This window comes from Oreochromis niloticus, unplaced genomic scaffold (assembly GCF_001858045.2).
Source record: "Oreochromis niloticus isolate F11D_XX unplaced genomic scaffold, O_niloticus_UMD_NMBU tig00007307_pilon, whole genome shotgun sequence".
Classification (NCBI taxonomy): Eukaryota; Metazoa; Chordata; class Actinopteri; order Cichliformes; family Cichlidae; genus Oreochromis; species Oreochromis niloticus.
Window position 1 is genome coordinate 1 of NW_020328476.1, and position 21,259 is coordinate 21,259.

Below are 21,259 nucleotides of genomic sequence, written 5' to 3' on the forward strand. Positions count from 1 at the left end.
CTAAAGATTTAGCAAAGGACACCCCAACAGCTGTGCTCCACATGCAGGTGAAAAGATTCCATACTCAAAGTGTACTAAAACATCAAACTGCCCAACTGTAACAACAGATGTAAACGGACCAATATAGAAACTGGCTGAGGCAGGGTTATATTAAGCTTTTGTCCCAAAAGTATTGTCAAGATTCTGCAAATCATTAGAGTTACTCATAAGAGAAGGTACGACTGTTAGGTGTTGTGTTAAAATAAATGCCGTAGTGTTCTCTATTAAAACAGCATAAGAAGGTGTTCTTTTCTTGTTTCTCTTATGTTTTGGAAAAGTGTATAGGCAGCAGGAATTTGAGTCAGGTCTTGGTTTTTCTTGATGATGTCACTCTTTTCTCAGCTACACTTGAGAACCATGAGGAACGATCGCTGAAGGTCCTCCATAGGATGAAAGAATTTACTTTAAAGCTGTCGCCAGAGAAATGTCAGTTCTTCGGGACATCTGTCCAATATCTCGGCCGTGTTGTATCATCAGAAGGGGTCAAAACAGATCCAGCTGCCCTCACTACCCGGCCAAGACCAGCTAACATCAAGTAGCTTAAGTCTTTCCTTGGGTTCACTGGATATTACAGGAGGTTTATAAAAGACTATTCCAAGCTTGCAAACCCCTTAATCACTTAAGCGCTGGTTGCCTCCCACTGAAGAGAAAATCCAGTCTGTCTGGCAGAAACCGCAAGGTTTCTACAAGTGCGGATCTCAAAAAGCCTTTTCATGAAAAATGGACCCCAACCTCTGAAGATACTTTTAAGACATTGATTCACAAGCTCACACAACAGCTCCTGTTCTTGGGTTTGCAGATCCAAAGAAACATTATATTGTGCACACCGATGCAAGCGCCCACGTTCTCGGTGCAGCCTTATAACAAGAACAGGAGAGCAAGTTAAGAGTCATTGCCTATGCCAGTAGGGGTCTCTCCAAGTCCAGCAAAGGTACCCTGCACACAAGCTTGACTTCCTGTCTGTCAAGTGGACTGTCACCCAGAACGTTTTCCGCTATCTCTGTGGAGCAAAATTTACAGTGATGACAGACAATAATCCACTCACATACGTTTTAACATCTGCAAAGTTGGACGCAGTAGGGCATCGCTGGTTGGCCGTACTTTCCACTTTTCATTTTGATATTGAGTATAGCGCTGGGAAGAACAACCAAGATGCAGATGGGCTGTTGAGACGTCCGTATCTGCATGCCTGTGATATATCTGATCAGAGTTCTAATGATGAGGAAAATGGCATTGAAGGCTTTACTGCACAACTCTTGCGCCGCAACAAAGAGCCTGATTTTCCAACTGAGGCGGTAAAGGCAGTATGCAAGAGACATGAGTATTCTTCAACTCTTGAGGAGGAGGCAGCAGTACCATCGTCTGCACGAGTACAATGTTTGGCTATTGGAGGCTCTGCAATACCAGCAGATTCCTGTCAAACTGATGTAGCTGGGCCATGCCCCCTGCTGCAGATGTCTCTTTCCGATTGGCTACGTGAACAGAAATTAGATCTGGAGAGCTGAGAGAGTCTTGCAGAAAGCTACCAGTTAGCCATTGAGCACAGTCAAAAGAGTGCTTTGCGAATCAAACAAAGGTTTGACAGTAAAGTGCGGGAATCCACCCTTGCCAAGGAAAATAGAGTTGTTTTGAGGACTGTTGCCATCAGGGGTAAGCACAAAATCGCTGATCGGTGGAGCCGAACCGTGTCCACTGTAATCAGACAGATTCAGGACTCTCCTGTTTCTGTTGTGGTGCCTGAAGGAACAGATGGGCCTGAAAGAGTGCTACACAGAGACCGGCTCTTGCCTTGTCGGTATCTCCCACCCACTGTGGAAGAGACAGCATCCAAAGCAACACGGTCTAAACCTGCAAACTCACCAGCAGTTGATTTAGCTGGGAATGATTGTTCAGAAACCGGCAATGATTAGAGCACTGCCATTCTCTGCCCTATCATAACCCTAATGTATTACCAAATGGACCCAAAGAAGACGACCAGATTGCGACCACAAAAAGACTGGCTGGAGTAAAAGTCCACAAAACGTCAGCTACCGGAGACATTTTGGGACAACTTGTTCAGACTCACCCTGTTGAATCAGTCTCAAAAGATTCTCCTTCACCTTATGATGTTTCCACTCAGGTCATTGAAGAAGTTAGGAACAGGAAGTTACTTGTTGGACTATTTAACCATATCCTACATTTATAGTGCACAAAAGTTACAAAATTGAACTCATCTCCTTCTGCAGTACCAGCTAATACCAGGTACGATCAGTTTGCATGACAGCAGGAGGCGCTGTGGCTTAGCTGGTCAAAGCGCCTGTCTAGTAAACAGGAGATCCTGGGTTCAAATCCCAGCAGTGCCTTCCTGTTACCTTTGGAAACCATCTTCTTCACAGTGTTGATTGCATTCTTAATCTTGGAGTTAGGAAATCTTGAAAGTCTGTGTATGTGCTGAGTTATCCACCTCACGGTACTCTTGAAAGCTTCAAAAACTTCTTTTCACCTCATCCAAGAAGATTCGTCAGTTCTAGAACAAATGCTGGAGGGTCCCAGGCATTAAACCCCTACTGGAGCTTCTGAGGGTTGTTCACCCGATATTGATGTCTTGGGCATGTCTAAATTTTCATTATATCCTCTCTTAGAAATGAAGGACAGAAAGCATAACTCCCAATGCTTCCCGCCATCAGCACTCGTTAATGAAATGTAATGGCATTGGTAGGGAGGCAAGGCACTGCTGGGATTTGAACCCAGGATCTCCTGTTTACGAGACAGGTGCTTTGGCCAGCTAAGCCACAGCGCCTTGAGCTGTGTTCCTCTGGCTACTGTCCAACAGCTGGTGGGGAAAAATGTCAGCAACCCATTCAAAACTGTGTCTGCAGAGGTTCTGATTTACTTGGTTTTTCCCTTCCCTGAAGGAGGCACTGTAGCTTAGCCGGTCAAAGCACCTGTCTTGTAAACAGGAGATCCTGGGTTCAAATCCCAGCAGTGCCTGTTGAGCTGTTTCAAAATAAGAGAATCTGTGTAGGCAAGCTTTCCTTAATGTCAAAATAGAAGAAAGTAAGTTGTTGAATCTCAAGTGTGGAGGCACTAAAGATTTAGCAAAGGACACCCCAACAGCTGTGCTCCACATGCAGGTGAAAAGATTCCATACTCAAAGTGTACTAAAACATCAAACTGCCCAACTGTAACAACAGATGTAAACGGACCAATATAGAAACTGGCTGAGGCAGGGTTATATTAAGCTTTTGTCCCAAAAGTATTGTCAAGATTCTGCAAATCATTAGAGTTACTCATAAGAGAAGGTACGACTGTTAGGTGTTGTGTTAAAATAAATGCCGTAGTGTTCTCTATTAAAAACAGCATAAGAAGGTGTTCTAGTTTTCTTGTTTCCTCTTATGTTTTGGAAAAGTGTATAGGCAGCAGGAATTTGAGTCAGGTCTTGGTTTTTCTTGATGATGTCACTCTTTTCTCAGCTACACTTGAGAACCATGAGGAACGATCGCTGAAGGTCCTCCATAGGATGAAAGAATTTACTTTAAAGCTGTCGCCAGAGAAATGTCAGTTCTTCGGGACATCTGTCCAATATCTCGGCCGTGTTGTATCATCAGAAGGGGTCAAAACAGATCCAGCTGCCCTCACTACCCGGCCAAGACCAGCTAACATCAAGTAGCTTAAGTCTTTCCTTGGGTTCACTGGATATTACAGGAGGTTTATAAAAGACTATTCCAAGCTTGCAACACCCCTTAATCACTTAAGCGCTGGTTGCCTCCCACTGAAGAGAAATCCAGTCTGTCTGGCAGAAACCGCAAGGTTTCTACAAGTGCGGATCTCAAAAAGCCTTTTCATGAAAAATGGACCCCAACCTCTGAAGATACTTTTAAGACATTGATTCACAAGCTCACACAACAGCTCCTGTTCTTGGGTTTGCAGATCCAAAGAAACATTATATTGTGCACACCGATGCAAGCGCCCACGTTCTCGGTGCAGCCTTATAACAAGAACAGGAGAGCAAGTTAAGAGTCATTGCCTATGCCAGTAGGGTCTCTCCAAGTCCGAGCAAAGGTACCCTGCACACAAGCTTGACTTCCTGTCTGTCAAGTGGACTGTCACCCAGAACGTTTTCCGCTATCTCTGTGGAGCAAAATTTACAGTGATGACAGACAATAATCCACTCACATACGTTTTAACATCTGCAAAGTTGGACGCAGTAGGGCATCGCTGGTTGGCCGTACTTTCCACTTTTCATTTTGATATTGAGTATAGCGCTGGGAAGAACAACCAAGATGCAGATGGGCTGTTGAGACGTCCGTATCTGCATGCCTGTGATATATCTGATCAGAGTTCTAATGATGAGGAAAATGGCATTGAAGGCTTTACTGCACAACTCTTGCGCCGCAACAAAGAGCCTGATTTTCCAACTGAGGCGGTAAAGGCAGTATGCAAGAGACATGAGTATTCTTCAACTCTTGAGGAGGAGGCAGCAGTACCATCGTCTGCACGAGTACAATGTTTGGCTATTGGAGGCTCTGCAATACCAGCAGATTCCTGTCAAACTGATGTAGCTGGGCCATGCCCCTGCTGCAGATGTCTCTTTCCGATTGGCTACGTGAACAGAAATTAGATCTGGAGAGCTGAGAGAGTCTTGCAGAAAGCTACCAGTTAGCCATTGAGCACAGTCAAAAGAGTGCTTTGCGAATCAAACAAAGGTTTGACAGTAAAGTGCGGGAATCCACCCTTGCCAAGGAAATAGAGTTGTTTTGAGGACTGTTGCCATCAGGGTAAGCACAAAATCGCTGATCGGTGGAGCCGAACCGTGTCCACTGTAATCAGACAGATTCAGGACTCTCCTGTTTCTGTTGTGGTGCCTGAAGGAACAGATGGGCCTGAAAGAGTGCTACACAGAGACCGGCTCTTGCCTTGTCGGTATCTCCCACCCACTGTGGAAGAGACAGCATCCAAAGCAACACGGTCTAAACCTGCAAACTCACAGCAGTTGATTTAGCTGGGAATGATTGTTCAGAAACCGGCAATGATTAGAGCACTGCCATTCTCTGCCCTATCATAACCCTAATGTATTACCAAATGGACCCAAAGAAGACGACCAGATTGCGACCACAAAAAGACTGGCTGGAGTAAAAGTCCACAAAACGTCAGCTACCGGAGACATTTTGGGACAACTTGTTCAGACTCACCCTGTTGAATCAGTCTCAAAAGATTCTCCTTCACCTTATGATGTTTCCACTCAGGTCATTGAAGAAGTTAGGAACAGGAAGTTACTTGTTGGACTATTTAACCATATCCTACATTTATAGTGCACAAAAGTTACAAAATTGAACTCATCTCCTTCTGCAGTACCAGCTAATACCAGGTACGATCAGTTTGCATGACAGCAGGAGGCGCTGTGGCTTAGCTGGTCAAAGCGCCTGTCTAGTAAACAGGAGATCCTGGGTTCAAATCCCAGCAGTGCCTTCCTGTTACCTTTGGAAACCATCTTCTTCACAGTGTTGATTGCATTCTTAATCTTGGAGTTAGGAAATCTTTGAAAGTCTGTGTATGTGCTGAGTTATCCACCTCACGGTACTCTTGAAAGCTTCAAAAACTTCTTTTCACCTCATCCAAGAAGATTCGTCAGTTCTAGAACAAATGCTGGAGGGTCCCAGGCATTAAACCCCTACTGGAGCTTCTGAGGGTTGTTCACCGATATTGATGTCTTGGGCATGTCTAAATTTTCATTATATCCTCTTCTTAGAAATGAAGGACAGAAAGCATAACTCCCAATGCTTCCCGCCATCAGCACTCGTTAATGAAATGTAATGGCATTGGTAGGGAGGCAAGGCACTGCTGGGATTTGAACCCAGGATCTCCTGTTTACGAGACAGGTGCTTTGGCCAGCTAAGCCACAGCGCCTTGAGCTGTGTTCCTCTGGCTACTGTCCAACAGCTGGTGGGGAAAAATGTCAGCAACCCATTCAAAACTGTGTCTGCAGAGGTTCTGATTTACTTGGTTTTTCCCTTCCCTGAAGGAGGCACTGTAGCTTAGCCGGTCAAAGCACCTGTCTTGTAAACAGGAGATCCTGGGTTCAAATCCAGCAGTGCCTGTTGAGCTGTTTCAAAATAAGAGAATCTGTGTAGGCAAGCTTTCCTTAATGTCAAAATAGAAGAAAGTAAGTTGTTGAATCTCAAGTGTGGAGGCACTAAAGATTTAGCAAAGGACACCCCAACAGCTGTGCTCCACATGCAGGTGAAAAGATTCCATACTCAAAGTGTACTAAAACATCAAACTGCCCAACTGTAACAACAGATGTAAACGGACCAATATAGAAACTGGCTGAGGCAGGGTTATATTAAGCTTTTGTCCCAAAAGTATTGTCAAGATTCTGCAAATCATTAGAGTTACTCATAAGAGAAGGTACGACTGTTAGGTGTTGTGTTAAAATAAATGCCGTAGTGTTCTCTATTAAAAACAGCATAAGAAGGTGTTCTAGTTTTCTTGTTTCCTCTTATGTTTGGAAAAGTGTATAGGCAGCAGGAATTTGAGTCAGGTCTTGGTTTTTCTTGATGATGTCACTCTTTTCTCAGCTACACTTGAGAACCATGAGGAACGATCGCTGAAGGTCCTCCATAGGATGAAAGAATTTACTTTAAAGCTGTCGCCAGAGAAATGTCAGTTCTTCGGGACATCTGTCCAATATCTCGGCCGTGTTGTATCATCAGAAGGGGTCAAAACAGATCCAGCTGCCCTCACTACCCGGCCAAGACCAGCTAACATCAAGTAGCTTAAGTCTTTCCTTGGGTTCACTGGATATTACAGGAGGTTTATAAAAGACTATTCCAAGCTTGCAAACCCCTTAATCACTTAAGCGCTGGTTGCCTCCCACTGAAGAGAAAATCCAGTCTGTCTGGCAGAAACCGCAAGGTTTCTACAAGTGCGGATCTCAAAAAGCCTTTCATGAAAAATGGACCCCAACCTCTGAAGATACTTTTAAGACATTGATTCACAAGCTCACACAACAGCTCCTGTTCTTGGGTTTGCAGATCCAAAGAAACATTATATTGTGCACACCGATGCAAGCGCCCACGTTCTCGGTGCAGCCTTATAACAAGAACAGGAGAGCAAGTTAAGAGTCATTGCCTATGCCAGTAGGGTCTCTCCAAGTCCGAGCAAAGGTACCCTGCACACAAGCTTGACTTCCTGTCTGTCAAGTGGACTGTCACCCAGAACGTTTTCCGCTATCTCTGTGGAGCAAAATTTACAGTGATGACAGACAATAATCCACTCACATACGTTTTAACATCTGCAAAGTTGGACGCAGTAGGCATCGCTGGTTGGCCGTACTTTCCACTTTTCATTTTGATATTGAGTATAGCGCTGGGAAGAACAACCAAGATGCAGATGGGCTGTTGAGACGTCCGTATCTGCATGCCTGTGATATATCTGATCAGAGTTCTAATGATGAGGAAAATGGCATTGAAGGCTTTACTGCACAACTCTTGCGCCGCAACAAAGAGCCTGATTTTCCAACTGAGGCGGTAAAGGCAGTATGCAAGAGACATGAGTATTCTTCAACTCTTGAGGAGGAGGCAGCAGTACCATCGTCTGCACGAGTACAATGTTTGGCTATTGGAGCTCTGCAATACCAGCAGATTCCTGTCAAACTGATGTAGCTGGGCCATGCCCCCTGCTGCAGATGTCTCTTTCCGATTGGCTACGTGAACAGAAATTAGATCTGGAGAGCTGAGAGAGTCTTGCAGAAAGCTACCAGTTAGCCATTGAGCACAGTCAAAAGAGTGCTTTGCGAATCAAACAAAGGTTTGACAGTAAAGTGCGGGAATCCACCCTTGCCAAGGAAAATAGAGTTGTTTTGAGGACTGTTGCCATCAGGGGTAAGCACAAAATCGCTGATCGGTGGAGCCGAACCGTGTCCACTGTAATCAGACAGATTCAGGACTCTCCTGTTTCTGTTGTGGTGCCTGAAGGAACAGATGGGCCTGAAAGAGTGCTACACAGAGACCGGCTCTTGCCTTGTCGGTATCTCCCACCCACTGTGGAAGAGACAGCATCCAAAGCAACACGGTCTAAACCTGCAAACTCACCAGCAGTTGATTTAGCTGGGAATGATTGTTCAGAAACCGGCAATGATTAGAGCACTGCCATTCTCTGCCCTATCATAACCCTAATGTATTACCAAATGGACCCAAAGAAGACGACCAGATTGCGACCACAAAAAGACTGGCTGGAGTAAAAGTCCACAAAACGTCAGCTACCGGAGACATTTTGGGACAACTTGTTCAGACTCACCCTGTTGAATCAGTCTCAAAAGATTCTCCTTCACCTTATGATGTTTCCACTCAGGTCATTGAAGAAGTTAGGAACAGGAAGTTACTTGTTGGACTATTTAACCATATCCTACATTTATAGTGCACAAAAGTTACAAAATTGAACTCATCTCCTTCTGCAGTACCAGCTAATACCAGGTACGATCAGTTTGCATGACAGCAGGAGGCGCTGTGGCTTAGCTGGTCAAAGCGCCTGTCTAGTAAACAGGAGATCCTGGGTTCAAATCCCAGCAGTGCCTTCCTGTTACCTTTGGAAACCATCTTCTTCACAGTGTTGATTGCATTCTTAATCTTGGAGTTAGGAAATCTTTGAAAGTCTGTGTATGTGCTGAGTTATCCACCTCACGGTACTCTTGAAAGCTTCAAAAACTTCTTTTCACCTCATCCAAGAAGATTCGTCAGTTCTAGAACAAATGCTGGAGGGTCCCAGGCATTAAACCCCTACTGGAGCTTCTGAGGTTGTTCACCCGATATTGATGTCTTGGGCATGTCTAAATTTTCATTATATCCTCTTCTTAGAAATGAAGGACAGAAAGCATAACTCCCAATGCTTCCCGCCATCAGCACTCGTTAATGAAATGTAATGGCATTGGTAGGGAGGCAAGGCACTGCTGGGATTTGAACCCAGGATCTCCTGTTTACGAGACAGGTGCTTTGGCCAGCTAAGCCACAGCGCCTTGAGCTGTGTTCCTCTGGCTACTGTCCAACAGCTGGTGGGGAAAAATGTCAGCAACCCATTCAAAACTGTGTCTGCAGAGGTTCTGATTTACTTGGTTTTTCCCTTCCCTGAAGGAGGCACTGTAGCTTAGCCGGTCAAAGCACCTGTCTTGTAAACAGGAGATCCTGGGTTCAAATCCCAGCAGTGCCTGTTGAGCTGTTTCAAAATAAGAGAATCTGTGTAGGCAAGCTTTCCTTAATGTCAAAATAGAAGAAAGTAAGTTGTTGAATCTCAAGTGTGGAGGCACTAAAGATTTAGCAAAGGACACCCCAACAGCTGTGCTCCACATGCAGGTGAAAAGATTCCATACTCAAAGTGTACTAAAACATCAAACTGCCCAACTGTAACAACAGATGTAAACGGACCAATATAGAAACTGGCTGAGGCAGGGTTATATTAAGCTTTTGTCCCAAAAGTATTGTCAAGATTCTGCAAATCATTAGAGTTACTCATAAGAGAAGGTACGACTGTTAGGTGTTGTGTTAAAATAAATGCCGTAGTGTTCTCTATTAAAAACAGCATAAGAAGGTGTTCTAGTTTTCTTGTTTCCTCTTATGTTTGGAAAAGTGTATAGGCAGCAGGAATTTGAGTCAGGTCTTGGTTTTTCTTGATGATGTCACTCTTTTCTCAGCTACACTTGAGAACCATGAGGAACGATCGCTGAAGGTCCTCCATAGGATGAAAGAATTTACTTTAAAGCTGTCGCCAGAGAAATGTCAGTTCTTCGGGACATCTGTCCAATATCTCGGCCGTGTTGTATCATCAGAAGGGGTCAAAACAGATCCAGCTGCCCTCACTACCCGGCCAAGACCAGCTAACATCAAGTAGCTTAAGTCTTTCCTTGGGTTCACTGGATATTACAGGAGGTTTATAAAAGACTATTCCAAGCTTGCAACACCCCTTAATCACTTAAGCGCTGGTTGCCTCCCACTGAAGAGAAAATCCAGTCTGTCTGGCAGAAACCGCAAGGTTTCTACAAGTGCGGATCTCAAAAAGCCTTTTCATGAAAAATGGACCCCAACCTCTGAAGATACTTTTAAGACATTGATTCACAAGCTCACACAACAGCTCCTGTTCTTGGGTTTGCAGATCCAAAGAAACATTATATTGTGCACACCGATGCAAGCGCCCGTTCTGTGCAGCCTTATAACAAGAACAGGAGAGCAAGTTAAGAGTCATTGCCTATGCCAGTAGGTCTCTCCAAGTCCGAGCAAAGGTACCCTGCACACAAGCTTGACTTCCTGTCTGTCAAGTGGACTGTCACCCAGAACGTTTTCCGCTATCTCTGTGGAGCAAAATTTACAGTGATGACAGACAATAATCCACTCACATACGTTTTAACATCTGCAAAGTTGGACGCAGTAGGGCATCGCTGGTTGGCCGTACTTTCCACTTTTCATTTTGATATTGAGTATAGCGCTGGAAGAACAACCAAGATGCAGATGGGCTGTTGAGACGTCCGTATCTGCATGCCTGTGATATATCTGATCAGAGTTCTAATGATGAGGAAAATGGCATTGAAGGCTTTACTGCACAACTCTTGCGCCGCAACAAAGAGCCTGATTTTCCAACTGAGGCGTAAAGGCAGTATGCAAGAGACATGAGTATTCTTCAACTCTTGAGGAGGAGGCAGCAGTACCATCGTCTGCACGAGTACAATGTTTGGCTATTGGAGCTCTGCAATACCAGCAGATTCCTGTCAAACTGATGTAGCTGGGCCATGCCCCTGCTGCAGATGTCTCTTTCCGATTGGCTACGTGAACAGAAATTAGATCTGGAGAGCTGAGAGAGTCTTGCAGAAAGCTACCAGTTAGCCATTGAGCACAGTCAAAAGAGTGCTTTGCGAATCAAACAAAGGTTTGACAGTAAAGTGCGGGAATCCACCCTTGCCAAGGAAATAGAGTTGTTTTGAGGACTGTTGCCATCAGGGGTAAGCACAAAATCGCTGATCGGTGGAGCCGAACCGTGTCCACTGTAATCAGACAGATTCAGGACTCTCCTGTTTCTGTTGTGGTGCCTGAAGGAACATGGGCCTGAAAGAGTGCTACACAGAGACCGGCTCTTGCCTTGTCGGTATCTCCCACCCACTGTGGAAGAGACAGCATCCAAAGCAACACGGTCTAAACCTGCAAACTCACAGCAGTTGATTTAGCTGGAATGATTGTTCAGAAACCGGCAATGATTAGAGCACTGCCATTCTCTGCCCTATCATAACCCTAATGTATTACCAAATGGACCCAAAGAAGACGACCAGATTGCGACCACAAAAAGACTGGCTGGAGTAAAAGTCCACAAAACGTCAGCTACCGGAGACATTTTGGGACAACTTGTTCAGACTCACCCTGTTGAATCAGTCTCAAAAGATTCTCCTTCACCTTATGATGTTTCCACTCAGGTCATTGAAGAAGTTAGGAACAGGAAGTTACTTGTTGGACTATTTAACCATATCCTACATTTATAGTGCACAAAAGTTACAAAATTGAACTCATCTCCTTCTGCAGTACCAGCTAATACCAGGTACGATCAGTTTGCATGACAGCAGGAGGCGCTGTGGCTTAGCTGGTCAAAGCGCCTGTCTAGTAAACAGGAGATCCTGGGTTCAAATCCCAGCAGTGCCTTCCTGTTACCTTTGGAAACCATCTTCTTCACAGTGTTGATTGCATTCTTAATCTTGGAGTTAGGAAATCTTTGAAAGTCTGTGTATGTGCTGAGTTATCCACCTCACGGTACTCTTGAAAGCTTCAAAAACTTCTTTTCACCTCATCCAAGAAGATTCGTCAGTTCTAGAACAAATGCTGGAGGGTCCCAGGCATTAAACCCTACTGGAGCTTCTGAGGGTTGTTCACCCGATATTGATGTCTTGGGCATGTCTAAATTTTCATTATATCCTCTTCTTAGAAATGAAGGACAGAAAGCATAACTCCCAATGCTTCCCGCCATCAGCACTCGTTAATGAAATGTAATGGCATTGGTAGGGAGGCAAGGCACTGCTGGGATTTGAACCCAGGATCTCCTGTTTACGAGACAGGTGCTTTGGCCAGCTAAGCCACAGCGCCTTGAGCTGTGTTCCTCTGGCTACTGTCCAACAGCTGGTGGGGAAAAATGTCAGCAACCCATTCAAAACTGTGTCTGCAGAGGTTCTGATTTACTTGGTTTTTCCCTTCCCTGAAGGAGGCACTGTAGCTTAGCCGGTCAAAGCACCTGTCTTGTAAACAGGAGATCCTGGGTTCAAATCCCAGCAGTGCCTGTTGAGCTGTTTCAAAATAAGAGAATCTGTGTAGGCAAGCTTTCCTTAATGTCAAAATAGAAGAAAGTAAGTTGTTGAATCTCAAGTGTGGAGGCTAAAGATTTAGCAAAGGACACCCCAACAGCTGTGCTCCACATGCAGGTGAAAAGATTCCATACTCAAAGTGTACTAAAACATCAAACTGCCCAACTGTAACAACAGATGTAAACGGACCAATATAGAAACTGGCTGAGGCAGGGTTATATTAAGCTTTTGTCCCAAAAGTATTGTCAAGATTCTGCAAATCATTAGAGTTACTCATAAGAGAAGGTACGACTGTTAGGTGTTGTGTTAAAATAAATGCCGTAGTGTTCTCTATTAAAAACAGCATAAGAAGGTGTTCTAGTTTTCTTGTTTCCTCTTATGTTTTGGAAAAGTGTATAGGCAGCAGGAATTTGAGTCAGGTCTTGGTTTTTCTTGATGATGTCACTCTTTTCTCAGCTACACTTGAGAACCATGAGGAACGATCGCTGAAGGTCCTCCATAGGATGAAAGAATTTACTTTAAAGCTGTCGCCAGAGAAATGTCAGTTCTTCGGGACATCTGTCCAATATCTCGGCCGTGTTGTATCATCAGAAGGGGTCAAAACAGATCCAGCTGCCCTCACTACCCGGCCAAGACCAGCTAACATCAAGTAGCTTAAGTCTTTCCTTGGGTTCACTGGATATTACAGGAGGTTTATAAAAGACTATTCCAAGCTTGCAACACCCCTTAATCACTTAAGCGCTGGTTGCCTCCCACTGAAGAGAAAATCCAGTCTGTCTGGCAGAAACCGCAAGGTTTCTACAAGTGCGGATCTCAAAAAGCCTTTTCATGAAAAATGGACCCCAACCTCTGAAGATACTTTTAAGACATTGATTCACAAGCTCACACAACAGCTCCTGTTCTTGGGTTTGCAGATCCAAAGAAACATTATATTGTGCACACCGATGCAAGCGCCCACGTTCTCGTGCAGCCTTATAACAAGAACAGGAGAGCAAGTTAAGAGTCATTGCCTATGCCAGTAGGGTCTCTCCAAGTCCGAGCAAAGGTACCCTGCACACAAGCTTGACTTCCTGTCTGTCAAGTGGACTGTCACCCAGAACGTTTTCCGCTATCTCTGTGGAGCAAAATTTACAGTGATGACAGACAATAATCCACTCACATACGTTTTAACATCTGCAAAGTTGGACGCAGTAGGCATCGCTGGTTGGCCGTACTTTCCACTTTTCATTTTGATATTGAGTATAGCGCTGGGAAGAACAACCAAGATGCAGATGGGCTGTTGAGACGTCCGTATCTGCATGCCTGTGATATATCTGATCAGAGTTCTAATGATGAGGAAAATGGCATTGAAGGCTTTACTGCACAACTCTTGCGCCGCAACAAAGAGCCTGATTTTCCAACTGAGGCGGTAAAGGCAGTATGCAAGAGACATGAGTATTCTTCAACTCTTGAGGAGGAGGCAGCAGTACCATCGTCTGCACGAGTACAATGTTTGGCTATTGGAGGCTCTGCAATACCAGCAGATTCCTGTCAAACTGATGTAGCTGGGCCATGCCCCCTGCTGCAGATGTCTCTTTCCGATTGGCTACGTGAACAGAAATTAGATCTGGAGAGCTGAGAGAGTCTTGCAGAAAGCTACCAGTTAGCCATTGAGCACAGTCAAAAGAGTGCTTTGCGAATCAAACAAAGGTTTGACAGTAAAGTGCGGGAATCCACCCTTGCCAAGGAAAATAGAGTTGTTTTGAGGACTGTTGCCATCAGGGGTAAGCACAAAATCGCTGATCGGTGGAGCCGAACCGTGTCCACTGTAATCAGACAGATTCAGGACTCTCCTGTTTCTGTTGTGGTGCCTGAAGGAACAGATGGGCCTGAAAGAGTGCTACACAGAGACCGGCTCTTGCCTTGTCGGTATCTCCCACCCACTGTGGAAGAGACAGCATCCAAAGCAACACGGTCTAAACCTGCAAACTCACCAGCAGTTGATTTAGCTGGGAATGATTGTTCAGAAACCGGCAATGATTAGAGCACTGCCATTCTCTGCCCTATCATAACCCTAATGTATTACCAAATGGACCCAAAGAAGACGACCAGATTGCGACCACAAAAAGACTGGCTGGAGTAAAAGTCCACAAAACGTCAGCTACCGGAGACATTTTGGGACAACTTGTTCAGACTCACCCTGTTGAATCAGTCTCAAAAGATTCTCCTTCACCTTATGATGTTTCCACTCAGGTCATTGAAGAAGTTAGGAACAGGAAGTTACTTGTTGGACTATTTAACCATATCCTACATTTATAGTGCACAAAAGTTACAAAATTGAACTCATCTCCTTCTGCAGTACCAGCTAATACCAGGTACGATCAGTTTGCATGACAGCAGGAGGCGCTGTGGCTTAGCTGGTCAAAGCGCCTGTCTAGTAAACAGGAGATCCTGGGTTCAAATCCCAGCAGTGCCTTCCTGTTACCTTTGGAAACCATCTTCTTCACAGTGTTGATTGCATTCTTAATCTTGGAGTTAGGAAATCTTGAAAGTCTGTGTATGTGCTGAGTTATCCACCTCACGGTACTCTTGAAAGCTTCAAAAACTTCTTTTCACCTCATCCAAGAAGATTCGTCAGTTCTAGAACAAATGCTGGAGGGTCCCAGGCATTAAACCCCTACTGGAGCTTCTGAGGGTTGTTCACCCGATATTGATGTCTTGGGCATGTCTAAATTTTCATTATATCCTCTTCTTAGAAATGAAGGACAGAAAGCATAACTCCCAATGCTTCCCGCCATCAGCACTCGTTAATGAAATGTAATGGCATTGGTAGGGAGGCAAGGCACTGCTGGGATTTGAACCCAGGATCTCCTGTTTACGAGACAGGTGCTTTGGCCAGCTAAGCCACAGCGCCTTGAGCTGTGTTCCTCTGGCTACTGTCCAACAGCTGGTGGGGAAAAATGTCAGCAACCCATTCAAAACTGTGTCTGCAGAGGTTCTGATTTACTTGGTTTTTCCCTTCCCTGAAGGAGGCACTGTAGCTTAGCCGGTCAAAGCACCTGTCTTGTAAACAGGAGATCCTGGGTTCAAATCCCAGCAGTGCCTGTTGAGCTGTTTCAAAATAAGAGAATCTGTGTAGGCAAGCTTTCCTTAATGTCAAAATAGAAGAAAGTAAGTTGTTGAATCTCAAGTGTGGAGGCACTAAAGATTTAGCAAAGGACACCCCAACAGCTGTGCTCCACATGCAGGTGAAAAGATTCCATACTCAAAGTGTACTAAAACATCAAACTGCCCAACTGTAACAACAGATGTAAACGGACCAATATAGAAACTGGCTGAGGCAGGGTTATATTAAGCTTTTGTCCCAAAAGTATTGTCAAGATTCTGCAAATCATTAGAGTTACTCATAAGAGAAGGTACGACTGTTAGGTGTTGTGTTAAAATAAATGCCGTAGTGTTCTCTATTAAAAACAGCATAAGAAGGTGTTCTAGTTTTCTTGTTTCCTCTTATGTTTTGGAAAAGTGTATAGGCAGCAGGAATTTGAGTCAGGTCTTGGTTTTTCTTGATGATGTCACTCTTTTCTCAGCTACACTTGAGAACCATGAGGAACGATCGCTGAAGGTCCTCCATAGGATGAAAGAATTTACTTTAAAGCTGTCGCCAGAGAAATGTCAGTTCTTCGGACATCTGTCCAATATCTCGGCCGTGTTGTATCATCAGAAGGGGTCAAAACAGATCCAGCTGCCCTCACTACCCGGCCAAGACCAGCTAACATCAAGTAGCTTAAGTCTTTCCTTGGGTTCACTGGATATTACAGGAGGTTTATAAAAGACTATTCCAAGCTTGCAACACCCCTTAATCACTTAAGCGCTGGTTGCCTCCCACTGAAGAGAAAATCCAGTCTGTCTGGCAGAAACCGCAAGGTTTCTACAAGTGCGGATCTCAAAAAGCCTTTTCATGAAAAATGGACCCCAACCTCTGAAGATACTTTTAAGACATTGATTCACAAGCTCACACAACAGCTCCTGTTCTTGGGTTTGCAGATCCAAAGAAACATTATATTGTGCACACCGATGCAAGCGCCCACGTTCTCGGTGCAGCCTTATAACAAGAACAGGAGAGCAAGTTAAGAGTCATTGCCTATGCCAGTAGGGTCTCTCCAAGTCCGAGCAAAGGTACCCTGCACACAAGCTTGACTTCCTCTGTCAAGTGGACTGTCACCCAGAACGTTTTCCGCTATCTCTGTGGAGCAAAATTTACAGTGATGACAGACAATAATCCACTCACATACGTTTTAACATCTGCAAAGTTGGACGCAGTAGGCATCGCTGGTTGGCCGTACTTTCCACTTTTCATTTTGATATTGAGTATAGCGCTGGGAAGAACAACCAAGATGCAGATGGGCTGTTGAGACGTCCGTATCTGCATGCCTGTGATATATCTGATCAGAGTTCTAATGATGAGGAAAATGGCATTGAAGGCTTTACTGCACAACTCTTGCGCCGCAACAAAGAGCCTGATTTTCCAACTGAGGCGGTAAAGGCAGTATGCAAGAGACATGAGTATTCTTCAACTCTTGAGGAGGAGGCAGCAGTACCATCGTCTGCACGAGTACAATGTTTGGCTATTGGAGGCTCTGCAATACCAGCAGATTCCTGTCAAACTGATGTAGCTGGGCCATGCCCCCTGCTGCAGATGTCTCTTTCCGATTGGCTACGTGAACAGAAATTAGATCTGGAGAGCTGAGAGAGTCTTGCAGAAAGCTACCAGTTAGCCATTGAGCACAGTCAAAAGAGTGCTTTGCGAATCAAACAAAGGTTTGACAGTAAAGTGCGGGAATCCACCCTTGCCAAGGAAAATAGAGTTGTTTTGAGGACTGTTGCCATCAGGGGTAAGCACAAAATCGCTGATCGGTGGAGCCGAACCGTGTCCACTGTAATCAGACAGATTCAGGACTCTCCTGTTTCTGTTGTGGTGCCTGAAGGAACAGATGGGCCTGAAAGAGTGCTACACAGAGACCGGCTCTTGCCTTGTCGGTATCTCCCACCCACTGTGGAAGAGACAGCATCCAAAGCAACACGGTCTAAACCTGCAAACTCACCAGCAGTTGATTTAGCTGGGAATGATTGTTCAGAAACCGGCAATGATTAGAGCACTGCCATTCTCTGCCCTATCATAACCCTAATGTATTACCAAATGGACCCAAAGAAGACGACCAGATTGCGACCACAAAAAGACTGGCTGGAGTAAAAGTCCACAAAACGTCAGCTACCGGAGACATTTTGGGACAACTTGTTCAGACTCACCCTGTTGAATCAGTCTCAAAAGATTCTCCTTCACCTTATGATGTTTCCACTCAGGTCATTGAAGAAGTTAGGAACAGGAAGTTACTTGTTGGACTATTTAACCATATCCTACATTTATAGTGCACAAAAGTTACAAAATTGAACTCATCTCCTTCTGCAGTACCAGCTAATACCAGGTACGATCAGTTTGCATGACAGCAGGAGGCGCTGTGGCTTAGCTGGTCAAAGCGCCTGTCTAGTAAACAGGAGATCCTGGGTTCAAATCCCAGCAGTGCCTTCCTGTTACCTTTGGAAACCATCTTCTTCACAGTGTTGATTGCATTCTTAATCTTGGAGTTAGGAAATCTTGAAAGTCTGTGTATGTGCTGAGTTATCCACCTCACGGTACTCTTGAAAGCTTCAAAAACTTCTTTTCACCTCATCCAAGAAGATTCGTCAGTTCTAGAACAAATGCTGGAGGGTCCCAGGCATTAAACCCCTACTGGAGCTTCTGAGGGTTGTTCACCCGATATTGATGTCTTGGGCATGTCTAAATTTTCATTATATCCTCTTCTTAGAAATGAAGGACAGAAAGCATAACTCCCAATGCTTCCCGCCATCAGCACTCGTTAATGAAATGTAATGGCATTGGTAGGGAGGCAAGGCACTGCTGGGATTTGAACCCAGGATCTCCTGTTTACGAGACAGGTGCTTTGGCCAGCTAAGCCACAGCGCCTTGAGCTGTGTTCCTCTGGCTACTGTCCAACAGCTGGTGGGGAAAAATGTCAGCAACCCATTCAAAACTGTGTCTGCAGAGGTTCTGATTTACTTGGTTTTTCCCTTCCCTGAAGGAGGCACTGTAGCTTAGCCGGTCAAAGCACCTGCTTGTAAACAGGAGATCCTGGGTTCAAATCCAGCAGTGCCTGTTGAGCTGTTTCAAAATAAGAGAATCTGTGTAGGCAAGCTTTCCTTAATGTCAAAATAGAAGAAAGTAAGTTGTTGAATCTCAAGTGTGGAGGCACTAAAGATTTAGCAAAGGACACCCCAACAGCTGTGCTCCACATGCAGGTGAAAAGATTCCATACTCAAAGTGTACTAAAACATCAAACTGCCCAACTGTAACAACAGATGTAAACGGACCAATATAGAAACTGGCTGAGGCAGGGTTATATTAAGCTTTTGTCCCAAAAGTATTGTCAAGATTCTGCAAATCATTAGAGTTACTCATAAGAGAAGGTACGACTGTTAGGTGTTGTGTTAAAATAAATGCCGTAGTGTTCTCTATTAAAAACAGCATAAGAAGGTGTTCTAGTTTTCTTGTTTCCTCTTATGTTTTGGAAAAGTGTATAGGCAGCAGGAATTTGAGTCAGGTCTTGGTTTTTCTTGATGATGTCACTCTTTTCTCAGCTACACTTGAGAACCATGAGGAACGATCGCTGAAGGTCCTCCATAGGATGAAAGAATTTACTTTAAAGCTGTCGCCAGAGAAATGTCAGTTCTTCGGGACATCTGTCCAATATCTCGGCCGTGTTGTATCATCAGAAGGGTCAAAACAGATCCAGCTGCCCTCACTACCCGGCCAAGACCAGCTAACATCAAGTAGCTTAAGTCTTTCCTTGGGTTCACTGGATATTACAGGAGGTTTATAAAAGACTATTCCAAGCTTGCAACACCCCTTAATCACTTAAGCGCTGGTTGCCTCCCACTGAAGAGAAAATCCAGTCTGTCTGGCAGAAACCGCAAGGTTTCTACAAGTGCGGATCTCAAAAAGCCTTTTCATGAAAAATGGACCCCAACCTCTGAAGATACTTTTAAGACATTGATTCACAAGCTCACACAACAGCTCCTGTTCTTGGGTTTGCAGATCCAAAGAAACATTATATTGTGCACACCGATGCAAGCGCCCACGTTCTCGGTGCAGCCTTATAACAAGAACAGGAGAGCAAGTTAAGAGTCATTGCCTATGCCAGTAGGGTCTCTCCAAGTCCGAGCAAAGGTACCCTGCACACAAGCTTGACTTCCTGTCTGTCAAGTGGACTGTCACCCAGAACGTTTTCCGCTATCTCTGTGGAGCAAAATTTACAGTGATGACAGACAATAATCCACTCACATACGTTTTAACATCTGCAAAGTTGGACGCAGTAGGCATCGCTGGTTGGCCGTACTTTCCACTTTTCATTTTGATATTGAGTATAGCGCTGGGAAGAACAACCAAGATGCAGATGGGCTGTTGAGACGTCCGTATCTGCATGCCTGTGATATATCTGATCAGAGTTCTAATGATGAGGAAAATGGCATTGAAGGCTTTACTGCACAACTCTTGCGCCGCAACAAAGAGCCTGATTTTCCAACTGAGGCGGTAAAGGCAGTATGCAAGAGACATGAGTATTCTTCAACTCTTGAGGAGGAGGCAGCAGTACCATCGTCTGCACGAGTACAATGTTTGGCTATTGGAGCTCTGCAATACCAGCAGATTCCTGTCAAACTGATGTAGCTGGGCCATGCCCCCTGCTGCAGATGTCTCTTTCCGATTGGCTACGTGAACAGAAATTAGATCTGGAGAGCTGAGAGAGTCTTGCAGAAAGCTACCAGTTAGCCATTGAGCACAGTCAAAAGTGCTTTGCGAATCAAACAAAGGTTTGACAGTAAAGTGCGGGAATCCACCCTTGCCAAGGAAATAGAGTTGTTTTGAGGACTGTTGCCATCAGGGTAAGCACAAAATCGCTGATCGGTGGAGCCGAACCGTGTCCACTGTAATCAGACAGATTCAGGACTCTCCTGTTTCTGTTGTGGTGCCTGAAGGAACAGATGGGCCTGAAAGAGTGCTACACAGAGACCGGCTCTTGCCTTGTCGGTATCTCCCACCCACTGTGGAAGAGACAGCATCCAAAGCAACACGGTCTAAACCTGCAAACTCACAGCAGTTGATTTAGCTGGGAATGATTGTTCAGAAACCGGCAATGATTAGAGCACTGCCATTCTCTGCCCTATCATAACCCTAATGTATTACCAAATGGACCCAAAGAAGACGACCAGATTGCGACCACAAAAAGACTGGCTGGAGTAAAAGTCCACAAAACGTCAGCTACCGGAGACATTTTGGACAACTTGTTCAGACTCACCCTGTTGAATCAGTCTCAAAAGATTCTCCTTCACCTTATGATGTTTCCACTCAGGTCATTGAAGAAGTTAGGAACAGGAAGTTACTTGTTGGACTATTTAACCATATCCTACATTTATAGTGCACAAAAGTTACAAAATTGAACTCATCTCCTTCTGCAGTACCAGCTAATACCAGGTACGATCAGTTTGCATGACAGCAGGAGGCGCTGTGGCTTAGCTGGTCAAAGCGCCTGTCTAGTAAACAGGAGATCCTGGGTTCAAATCCCAGCAGTGCCTTCCTGTTACCTTTGGAAACCATCTTCTTCACAGTGTTGATTGCATTCTTAATCTTGGAGTTAGGAAATCTTGAAAGTCTGTGTATGTGCTGAGTTATCCACCTCACGGTACTCTTGAAAGCTTCAAAAACTTCTTTTCACCTCATCCAAGAAGATTCGTCAGTTCTAGAACAAATGCTGGAGGGTCCCAGGCATTAAACCCCTACTGGAGCTTCTGAGGGTTGTTCACCCGATATTGATGTCTTGGGCATGT

The 21,259-nt window shown here is 44.8% G+C and overlaps 18 non-coding genes across 18 annotated transcripts; 12 read left to right on the forward strand and 6 right to left on the reverse strand.

Moving 5' to 3' along the window:
• Nucleotides 1-2,307: 2,307 nt before the first annotated feature.
• trnat-agu (transfer RNA threonine (anticodon AGU)) lies at nucleotides 2,308-2,381 on the forward strand. Its single transcript has one exon. It is a non-coding gene; the product is annotated as a tRNA-Thr (tRNA).
• Nucleotides 2,382-2,744: 363 nt separating this feature from the next.
• Nucleotides 2,745-2,818, reverse strand: trnat-cgu (transfer RNA threonine (anticodon CGU)). Its single transcript has one exon. It is a non-coding gene; the product is annotated as a tRNA-Thr (tRNA).
• Nucleotides 2,819-2,935: 117 nt separating this feature from the next.
• Nucleotides 2,936-3,009, forward strand: trnat-ugu (transfer RNA threonine (anticodon UGU)). The gene has a single exon. It is a non-coding gene; the product is annotated as a tRNA-Thr (tRNA).
• A 2,404-nt stretch (nucleotides 3,010-5,413) lies between these two features.
• trnat-agu (transfer RNA threonine (anticodon AGU)) lies at nucleotides 5,414-5,487 on the forward strand. Its single transcript has one exon. It is a non-coding gene; the product is annotated as a tRNA-Thr (tRNA).
• A 364-nt stretch (nucleotides 5,488-5,851) lies between these two features.
• Nucleotides 5,852-5,925, reverse strand: trnat-cgu (transfer RNA threonine (anticodon CGU)). Its single transcript has one exon. It is a non-coding gene; the product is annotated as a tRNA-Thr (tRNA).
• Nucleotides 5,926-6,042: 117 nt separating this feature from the next.
• On the forward strand, nucleotides 6,043-6,115 carry trnat-ugu (transfer RNA threonine (anticodon UGU)). The gene has a single exon. It is a non-coding gene; the product is annotated as a tRNA-Thr (tRNA).
• Nucleotides 6,116-8,519: 2,404 nt separating this feature from the next.
• On the forward strand, nucleotides 8,520-8,593 carry trnat-agu (transfer RNA threonine (anticodon AGU)). The gene has a single exon. It is a non-coding gene; the product is annotated as a tRNA-Thr (tRNA).
• A 364-nt stretch (nucleotides 8,594-8,957) lies between these two features.
• Nucleotides 8,958-9,031, reverse strand: trnat-cgu (transfer RNA threonine (anticodon CGU)). The gene has a single exon. It is a non-coding gene; the product is annotated as a tRNA-Thr (tRNA).
• A 117-nt stretch (nucleotides 9,032-9,148) lies between these two features.
• Nucleotides 9,149-9,222, forward strand: trnat-ugu (transfer RNA threonine (anticodon UGU)). Its single transcript has one exon. It is a non-coding gene; the product is annotated as a tRNA-Thr (tRNA).
• Nucleotides 9,223-11,616: 2,394 nt separating this feature from the next.
• trnat-agu (transfer RNA threonine (anticodon AGU)) lies at nucleotides 11,617-11,690 on the forward strand. The gene has a single exon. It is a non-coding gene; the product is annotated as a tRNA-Thr (tRNA).
• Nucleotides 11,691-12,054: 364 nt separating this feature from the next.
• Nucleotides 12,055-12,128, reverse strand: trnat-cgu (transfer RNA threonine (anticodon CGU)). The gene has a single exon. It is a non-coding gene; the product is annotated as a tRNA-Thr (tRNA).
• A 117-nt stretch (nucleotides 12,129-12,245) lies between these two features.
• Nucleotides 12,246-12,319, forward strand: trnat-ugu (transfer RNA threonine (anticodon UGU)). The gene has a single exon. It is a non-coding gene; the product is annotated as a tRNA-Thr (tRNA).
• Nucleotides 12,320-14,724: 2,405 nt separating this feature from the next.
• trnat-agu (transfer RNA threonine (anticodon AGU)) lies at nucleotides 14,725-14,798 on the forward strand. The gene has a single exon. It is a non-coding gene; the product is annotated as a tRNA-Thr (tRNA).
• Nucleotides 14,799-15,162: 364 nt separating this feature from the next.
• Nucleotides 15,163-15,236, reverse strand: trnat-cgu (transfer RNA threonine (anticodon CGU)). Its single transcript has one exon. It is a non-coding gene; the product is annotated as a tRNA-Thr (tRNA).
• A 117-nt stretch (nucleotides 15,237-15,353) lies between these two features.
• trnat-ugu (transfer RNA threonine (anticodon UGU)) lies at nucleotides 15,354-15,427 on the forward strand. The gene has a single exon. It is a non-coding gene; the product is annotated as a tRNA-Thr (tRNA).
• A 2,405-nt stretch (nucleotides 15,428-17,832) lies between these two features.
• Nucleotides 17,833-17,906, forward strand: trnat-agu (transfer RNA threonine (anticodon AGU)). Its single transcript has one exon. It is a non-coding gene; the product is annotated as a tRNA-Thr (tRNA).
• A 364-nt stretch (nucleotides 17,907-18,270) lies between these two features.
• trnat-cgu (transfer RNA threonine (anticodon CGU)) lies at nucleotides 18,271-18,344 on the reverse strand. The gene has a single exon. It is a non-coding gene; the product is annotated as a tRNA-Thr (tRNA).
• Nucleotides 18,345-20,933: 2,589 nt separating this feature from the next.
• trnat-agu (transfer RNA threonine (anticodon AGU)) lies at nucleotides 20,934-21,007 on the forward strand. The gene has a single exon. It is a non-coding gene; the product is annotated as a tRNA-Thr (tRNA).
• The last annotated feature ends 252 nt before the right edge of the window (nucleotides 21,008-21,259 follow it).